Source organism: Triticum aestivum, chromosome 3A (genome assembly GCF_018294505.1).
Source record: "Triticum aestivum cultivar Chinese Spring chromosome 3A, IWGSC CS RefSeq v2.1, whole genome shotgun sequence".
NCBI lineage: Eukaryota > Viridiplantae > Streptophyta > Magnoliopsida > Poales > Poaceae > Triticum > Triticum aestivum.
In genome coordinates this window covers 407239873-407249125 of record NC_057800.1, presented here as the reverse complement: position 1 = coordinate 407249125, position 9253 = coordinate 407239873, and positions in this window count along the sequence as shown.

The window sequence follows — 9253 nt, the reverse complement described above, 5'->3', positions numbered from 1 at the left end:
ACAAGGCAGTGCACATGACATACGAAGCGTCCCCAAGTCAGCATAGCCAAGGACTCTTTAAGACACAATGAGACCATTGTAAAACCAACCGTGGATAGGCGGACCACTAGACATCGAACCCCAATTTCATATCATACATCTGTCAGAAAGATATCCTAGGAGCTACTTGAATTCCCACTTATAAATTCCCGAAACTTTCTGGTTATGCAATCAGGTGTTGGGGATACAGGGGAATCATAATATCTCACCCAAAACTAACAAATCCTACATCCAGCTGTATCAATCCCTCAACACATAACCAAGAAACCTTCGGAAATCATTTACCTCAACCTTCAAAAAGCATCCGTTATACGAGTTATGGCAATACTCCCAAACTCCCGCCCCAGTACTAGGTAGCGTCGAGGTTATCTCACCAACAACAACATAAAAGAGATTTTCAATGTCGGCGAAACTCAGGTATTCCAGAACTGTAACGATAAAATTGTGACGACAACACCTCGGAGCTCAACTCCCCGGGACACTGCCACAACCGCTAAATGTCAGGAGGCACCAAGAACAATGTTCTCGTCACGAAACCATCGGAACGATTCCAAGATACCCGCGTGATCCTAAATTTTATTTAGTTAAATTTGAGAAGAGAAGAGTCAAAACTCTACGCCCGGAGGCCTCACCAGAGCGACGAAGGGACTGAGGAGTAAAAAGAATCCTACTCTCCGATATATATAATCCTATAAGACTCAAAACATTTTTCTAGACTCAACAACGCCAACGATTCAATCAAGCAGGGGGCTCCTAAGTCGGGGAAGGCTCTGATACCAACTTGTAATGCCCCGGACACACCCGCCGGTGGTCGTTACTCCTGGCGGGATCTAGACTGGCCCCATAGATCAATACTAGTCTTTTCTGCGCACTTTGACCTCACTTGTGCGCACCTGGGAGCAACTTCCCGGTCGGTCAACCATCCTGACACTACTCCAAGCTGAGCACGCTTAACTTTGGAGTTCTGTCCAAATGGGCTCCCAGAAAAGAAGGAATTCCTTATTTTATATGAGTAGTCTATCATCCCTAATAAGCCAGGCTATCACATACACCCTCACTCAGAGGAACCGATGTCCTCGTTGGGCCACAGGAACGTTCCCTCTTGGCACATACGTCTGTGCTTCTAGTCCAGTACATGTGCCATGCCGTGTGCCATGACGGGTCACAAACATCATGAACAACATGACCACACACCTATCCGCAACCATCCGTGTAACCGCGAGGGTCGGCTCTGATACCAACTTGTAACACCCACGATGCGGCTATATCTCCCACGTGTCGGAGCACGACTTAGAGGCATAACCGCATAGTAGGCATGTCGCAAGAGGGGTAATCTTTACACATCCCATGTACTGAATAAGAAAGGGATAAAGAGTTGGCTTACAATTGCCACTTCACACAATACATAAATATAGCATTACATCATCCAGAATACAATCAAGGTCCGACTACGAAACCAAATAAAGAAAGACCACCCCTAATGCAATAGATCCCTGATCGCCCCAACTAGGCTCCACTACTGATCGAAAGGAAACGATACAACACAACGAACACGATCTTCATCGATCTCCTCCTTGAGGTCGGTTGCGTCACCTACACGGTTATCATCGGCACCTGCAACTATTTGGAAGTATCTGTGAGCCACGAGGACTCAGCAATCTCACACCCGCGAGAGCAAGACTATTTAACCTTATGGGTAGGAAAATGTAGTGAGGTGGAGCTGCAGCAAGGACTAGCATATATGGTGGCTAACTTACGCAAATGAGAGTGAGAAGACAAGCAAAGCACGGTCGTGAACTAGAAGTGATCAAGAAGTGATCCTGAAACTACTTACATTCAAGCATAACACAAGAACCGTGTTCACTTCCCGGACTCCGCCGCGAAGAGACCAGCACGGCTACACACGTGGTTGATGCATTTTAATTAAGTTAAGTGTCGAGTTCTCTACAACCGGATATTAACAAATTCCCATCTGCCCATAACCGCATGCATGGCTTTCGAAAGTTCAAAACCCTGCAGGGGTGTCCCAACTTAGCCCATCACAAGCTCTCACGTTCAACGAAGGATATTCCTTCTCCCAGGAAGACCCGATCAGACTCAGAATCCCGGTTACAGGACTTTTCGACAATGGTAAAACAAGACCAGCAAAGCCGCCCGAATGTGCCGACAAATCCCGATAGGAGCTGCACATATCTCGTTCTCAGTGCCCACCGGATAAGCAATCCGTACAACTAAAATCAACCCTCAAGTTTCCCCGAGGTGGCGCTGCAAGGGGCTCTAGTTTGGACCAACACTCAGGGGAGCACTGGCCCCGGGGATTTAAAATAAAGATGACCCTTGAGTCTGCAGAACCCAAGGGAAAAAGGCTTAGGTGGCAAATGGTAAAACCAAGGTTGGGCCTTGTTGGAGGAGTTTTATTCAAGGCGAACTGTCAAGGGGTTCCCATTATAACCCAACCGTGTAAGGAACGCAAAATACAGGAACATAACACTGGTATGACGGAAACTAGGGCAGCAAGAGTGGAACAAAACACCAGGCATAAGGCCGAGCCTTCCACCCTTTACCATTATATAGGTGCATTAATTAAATAAGAGATATTGTGATATCCCAACATATCCAAGTTCCAACATGGAACAAACTGGGCCTTCCTGGAGGAGTTTTATTCAAGGCGAACTGTCAAGGGGTTCCCATTATAACCCAACCGTTTAAGGAACGCAAAATCAAGGAACATAACACTGGTATGACGGAAACTAGGGCGGAAAGAGTGGAACAAAACACCAGGCATAAGGCCGAGCCTTCCACCCTTTACCGTGTATATAGGTGCATTAAAGTAAATAAGAGATATTGTGATCGGCGGGCCGCGCGGTGGAGGAGGGTGGCAGCAACACATGGCGGCGCGCGAGTGGAGGAGGGAGGCGGCAACGATGATGTGGCGCTCTCCCATTGGTCGGGCGACGTGGCAGGGCGGCGGTGGACGCGTCCGACACGGACGGACATGTCCGGCGGTGCGGAGGGAGTTGGATCTAGGGTTTCATCTACGCGAAATTTCGGGGAGGCACACACATATATATATATATATAGGTAGAGGGAGCTAGGAGAGTCCAAATGAGGTGCGGTTTTCGGCCACGCGATCGTGATCGAACGACCGAGAGGATGGAGGGGGTTTGGATGGGTTTTGGGCCACTTTGGAGGGGTGTTGGGCTACAACACACACGAGGCCTTTATGGTTCCCCGGTTAACCGTTGGAGTATCAAACGAACTCCAAATGGCACGAAACTTGATAGGCGGTCTACCGGTAGTGTACCAAGGCCGCTTGGCAAATCTCGGTCCATTCCGAGAAAGTTTAACACCCGCACACGAAAAGAGACAAAAGGGAGCGCCGGAGGACATAGGAGCGCCAGATTGCAAAACGGACAACGGGGAAAATGCTTGGATGCATGAGACGAACACGTATGCAAATGCGATGCACATGATGACATGATATGAAATGCATGACACACAAACAAATGACAAGGCAACAACAGCGAATAACTGGAAGACACCTGGCGCAGTGGTCTCGGGGCGTTACAGTTACTATCCTTTGCCACACTTGTGCTTCAAAGTAGCACCGTAATCTTCATGATAGAGAGTCTCTTGTTTTGTCACTTTCATATACTAGTGGGAATTTTCATTATAGAACTTGGCTTGTATATTCCAACAATGGGCCTCCTCAAGTGCCCTAGGTCTTCGTGAGCAAGCAAGTTGATGCACACCCACTTAGTTTCTTTTGTTGAGCTTTCATACATTTATAGCTCTAGTGCATCCGTTGCATGGCAATCCCTACTCCTTGCATTAACATCAATCGGTGGGCATCTCCATAGCCCATTGATTAGCCTCGTTGATGTGAGACTTTCTCCTTTTTGTCTTCTCCACATAACCCCCTCATTATATTCTATTCCACCCATAGTGCTATGTCCATGGCTCGCACTCATATATTGCGTGAAAGTTTATAGGTTTGAGATTACTAAAGTATGAAACAATTGCTTGGCTTGTCATTGGGGTTGTGCATGATGAGAGCATTCTTGTGTGACGAAAATGGAGCATGACTAAACTATATGATTTTGTAGGGATGAACTTTCTTTGGCCATGTTATTTTGAGAAGACATAATTACTTAGTTAGTATGCTTGAAGTAATATTATTTTTATGTCAATATGAACTTTTGTCTTGAATCTTTCGGATCTGAACATTCATACCACAATTAAGAAGAATTACATTAAAATTATGCCAAGTAGCACTTCACATCAAAAATTCTGTTTTTATCATTTACCTACTCGAGGACGAGCAGGAATTAAGCTTGGGGATGCTTGATACGTCTCCAACGTATCTATAATTTTTGATTGCTCCATGCTATATTATCTACTGTTTTGGGCATTATTGGGCTTTATTATCCACTTCTATATTATTTTTGGGACTAACCTATTAACCGGAGGCCCATCCCAGAATTGTTGTTTTTTGCCTATTTCAGGGTTTCGAGGAAAAGGAATATCAAACGGAGTCCAAACGGAATGAAACCTTCGGGAACGTGATTTTCTCACCGAACGTGATCCAGGGGACTTGGACCCTACATCAAGAAACAAAAGAGGAGGCCACAAGGTAGGGGGTGCGCCTACCCCCCAGGTGCGCCCTCCTCCCTCGTGGGCCCCCTGTTGCTCCATCGGCGTACTCCTTCTTCCTATATATACCTACGTACCCCCAAACGATCAAATACGGAGCCAATACCCTAATTCCACCGCCGCAACTTTCTGTATCCATGAGATCCCATCTTGGGGCCTGTTCCGGAGCTCCGCCGGAGGGGGCATCGATCATGGAGGGCTTCTACATCATCACCATAGCCCCTCCGATGAAGTGTGAGTAGTTTACCTCAGACCTAGGGGTCCATAGTTAGTAGCTAGATGACTTCTTCTCTCTTTTTGGATCTCAGTACAATGTTCTCCCCTCTCTTGTGGAGATCTATTCGATGTAATCTTCTTTTTGTGGTGTGTTTGTTGAGACCGATGAATTGTGGGTTTATGATCAAGTCTATCTATGAACAATATTTGAATCTTCTCTGAATTCTTTTATGTATGATTGGTTATCTTTGCCAGTCTCTTCGAATTATCAGTTTGGTTTGGCCTACTAGATTGATCTTTCTTGCAATGTGAGAAGTGCTTAGCTTTGGGCTCAATCTTGCGGTGTCCTTTCCCAGTGACAGTAGGGGCAGCAAGGCACGTATTGTATTGTTGCCATCGAGGATAACAAGATGGGGTTTTCATCATATTGCATGAGTTCGTCCCTCTAAATCATGTCATCTTGCTTAAGGCGTTACTCTGTTTTCATTAACTTAATACTCTAGATGCACGCTGGATAGCGGTCGATGAGTGGAGTAATAGTAGTAGATGCAGGCAGGAGTCGGTCTACTTGTCTCGGACGTGATGCCTATATACATGATCATACCTAGATATTCTCATAACTATGCTCAATTCTGTCAATTGCTCAACAGTAATTTGTTCACCCACCGTAGAATACTTATGCTCTCGAGAGAAGCCACTAGTGAAACCTATGGCCCTCGGGTCTATCTTCATCATATTAATCTCCCAATACTTAGTTATTTCCTTTGCTTTTTACTTTGCTTTTATTTTACTTTGAATCTTTATCACAAAAATACCAAAAATATTATCTTATCATATCTATCAGATCTCACTCTCGTATGTGGCCGTGTAGGGATTGACAACCCCTTATCGCGTTGGTTCCGAGGATTTATTTGTTTTGTGCAGGTACGAGGGACTGGCGCGTAGCCTCCTACTGGATTGATACCTTGGTTCTCAAAAACTGAGGGAAGTACTTACACTACTTTGCTGCATCATCCCTTCCTCTTCGGGGAAAACCAATGCAATGCTCAAGAGGTAGAAGCCATGCGCTCCGCGTTCTCCTCCTTCTCCGGCAACGTCCCTTGCATCAGGTATTCCTTGAATTCCTTGGTCCAACATCCCTCCTGGGGCTCGAGCGCCAGGAGTAGGCACGCTCCCGAGGTCGGGCCACAAGCCGGGGCTCCTGTGGCAGGCGGCTGCGTGAGTTCCTCCCGAGGCTGAGCTATTCTTGAAAGTGGTGGCGTTGCTGATGGCTTGAAGAGCCGCTCCTCGAAGATGCCAGGCTCCTGGGGCTATCGCTTGGATGCTCTTCTGGCGATGTCGTTAGCTCCTTGTTGGTGTCACAGGGCACATGCTGCAACTCCATGCCCAGAAATTGCTTCTCCATCTTGCGCACCTTCGCGAGGTATGCTTCCATGTGCTCGTCCTTTGGCTCGTATACCTTGTTGGAGAAGTTGACGAGGAGCTCTGAGTCACCCCTAATAGTGAGACGCTTCACCCCCAGCGCCACCGCAGCCTTCAGGCCAGCTATGAGGCCTTCGTATTTTGCAATGTTGTTGGAGACCTTCTCGCCCTGCTGGAAGCAGAGCTGCACAACGTAGTAGAGCTTGTCCTGAGTGGGCGAGATGAGCACTGCTCCAGCCCCCGCGCCCTGGCGCGTGAAGGCACCATCAAAATACATGACCCAGCCGTCAGGTGCCTCGCTTCCCGGCGAGAGGGACCAGTCTTCGCCTTCTTCAAGCCCCGGGGCGTTTGTCCATTCTGCCATGAAATCAGCGAGCGCGGCTCCCTTGGTGACCCTGGTAGTACTGAACTCCAACTGGAATGCTTGCAACTCGATGTTCCATTGAGCGACTCTTCCGGCAGAGTTGGGGCTCCTGAGCACTCTCCCCAATGGGTAAGCTGAGACGACCTTGATGGGGTGGCCCTGGAAGTAGTGCTGCAGCTTTCACGAGGCCACCAGGAGCGCGAGTAGGAGCTTCTGAGGCATGGGGTACCATGCTCTTGCATCCCGCAACACTGTCCCGAAGAAGTATACCGGGTGCTCAACGAGGGTAGGCGCGCTGATGAGGCTTGCGCCCTCCTGGAGTTGGGGTGCCTCCTGAGGAGAGGGAACCCCTAATGCTTGAATGCTAGTCGGGGCCTTTGCGGGTTTGGGGGCGTCGTCCTGCTGAGCCTGATCCTCTGCTGCTGCTGCTGCGGCCCTTGTGGCGCCCTTCTGGTCTTGCGTCGTCTCTGCTGGAGGTGTGGCATGGCGCGATGCTCCCTTGGCTTGGTGTTCTTGCCGAACCGCCACCAGGGCCACGCCGGCTGAGTACGGGGTGGCGGCGAGATAGAGCACTAGGGGCTCGCGAGGTCATGGCGCCACCATCATTGAAGGGCTAGTCAGGTATCTCTTGAGGTCTTGAAAAGCTTGGTCGGCCTCTGGGGTCCACTCGAACGGGCCCTTCTTTTTCATCATGTTGAAGAAGGGTAGGGCACGTTCTCCCAGCTTGGAGATGAAGTGCCCCAACGCAGTCACCCGACCAGCCAACTTCTGCATTTCCTTGAGGGTCTGTGGTGGACCCATGTCTTCAATGGCCTTGACCTTCTCTGGGTTGGCCTCGATCCCCCTGTGGGACACCAGGAAACCCAGTAGCTTGCTGGAAGGGACGCCAAACACACACTTCTCCGGGTTGAGCCGCAAGTCCACCTGGCGAAGGCTTTCAAAGGTCTCCTCCAGGTCTTGGATCAAGGTCTCCGCCTCCTGAGACTTCACCACAATGTCTTCGACGTAGGCTTCAGCGTTCCTCACGAGCTGCCGCCCTAAGGCGATGTGCATGAGCCGCTTGAAGGTTGCGCCCATGTTGCGCAGCCCGAACGGCATGCAAGTGTAGCAGTACACCCCAAACGGTGTCAGGAAGGCCATCTTCTCCACATCTTCTACCGCCATCTTGATCTGGTGGTATCCTGAGAATGCATCCAGGAAGCATAGCAAGTCGCACTTAGTGGTGGAGTCGACTATCTGGTCGATGCATGGAAGCAGGAACGGATCTTGGGGGCAGGCCTTGTTGAGGTTGGTGAAGTCGACGTACATTCGCTCCTTCCCGCCTTTCTTGGGGATGACGACGGGGTTTGCCAGCCACTCAGGGTACCGAACCTCGCGAATGACACCCGCAACCTCCAACTTGCGGGTTTCTTGGACGATGAAAGCTTGCTTCTCCGTGGATTGCCACCTTGCCTTCTGCTTCACGGGGCGTACGTTGGGCCACACCTTTAGGTGGTGATCTATTACCTCTCTTGGGACCCCTACCAGCTGATCGGGCTCCCAGGCGAACACTCCCTTGTTTGCATGCAAGAACTTCACTAGCGCGTCCTCCTGACCAGGCTCAAGGTTGGCGCCTATGGTAAAGGTTGCCCCTGAGGACCCGTCCTCCTCGACCGGTACTTGCTTGGTTTCTGCCTTGTCTTGAGTGAAGAACTGCTTCTTCTTGGTTGGTGTGGCTCCCTTGGCCTTGGAGGTATCCGCGTCGGCGGGTCATGCTGTCACGGCGGCCTTGAGGGCAAGCTTGAGCGCCGCCAGGGCCTCCTTGGCGCCCCCCTTGATGGTGAGGACACCTTCGCTCCCCGGCATCTTCATGAGGTTGTAAGCAGGACGGGTTGCTGCCATGAACTGGGCCAGAGCTGGGTACCCGAGGATGGCGTTGTATGGGAGGCCAATGCGGGCGATGTCGAAGTCGATGAGCTCGATGCGGTAGTTGTAGCATGTGCCGAAGGTCATGGGGAGGCGGATCTGCCCCAGGGAGCGGGTGGAGCCTCCACCAACCCCTGAGAAAGGCTTGCTAGGGTGGAGCCGCTTGAGCAGTACGTGAAGAAGGCTGAAGGCCTCGACGGAGAGCATGTTGAGGCCGGCACCGCCGTCGATGAGCGTCTTGGTGATGGATACGTGGCAGATGGTGGGCGCGCACAGCATTGGGAGCGCACCCGAGCCGACGGTGGAGGTGGGATGATCCTCTAAGTCGAAGGTGAGGTCGGCCTCAGGCGCAGCCCGGCCAGGTGGAGCCCCCGGGCGTTTGGAAGCGGCACCGATCTGGCGAAAGTACGGCTTGACATGCCGATTTGACGGTGGTGCTTGTGAACCACCGAGGAGAGCTGCGACGATGGGGGCCACCGGTTCCCCGAAGCGAGTGATGAAGAGGTTGCGCAGCTCCTCCCAGGTGGCGACAGAAGACACCGGCAAATGGAGGAGCCAGGCGCGTGGCGCGCCTACAAGGGCCATTGGGAACCAGTTGGCCATGATCTTGCCGTCGCCACCGGCTTCCAGAACGGCCTCCTCATACACCAGCAG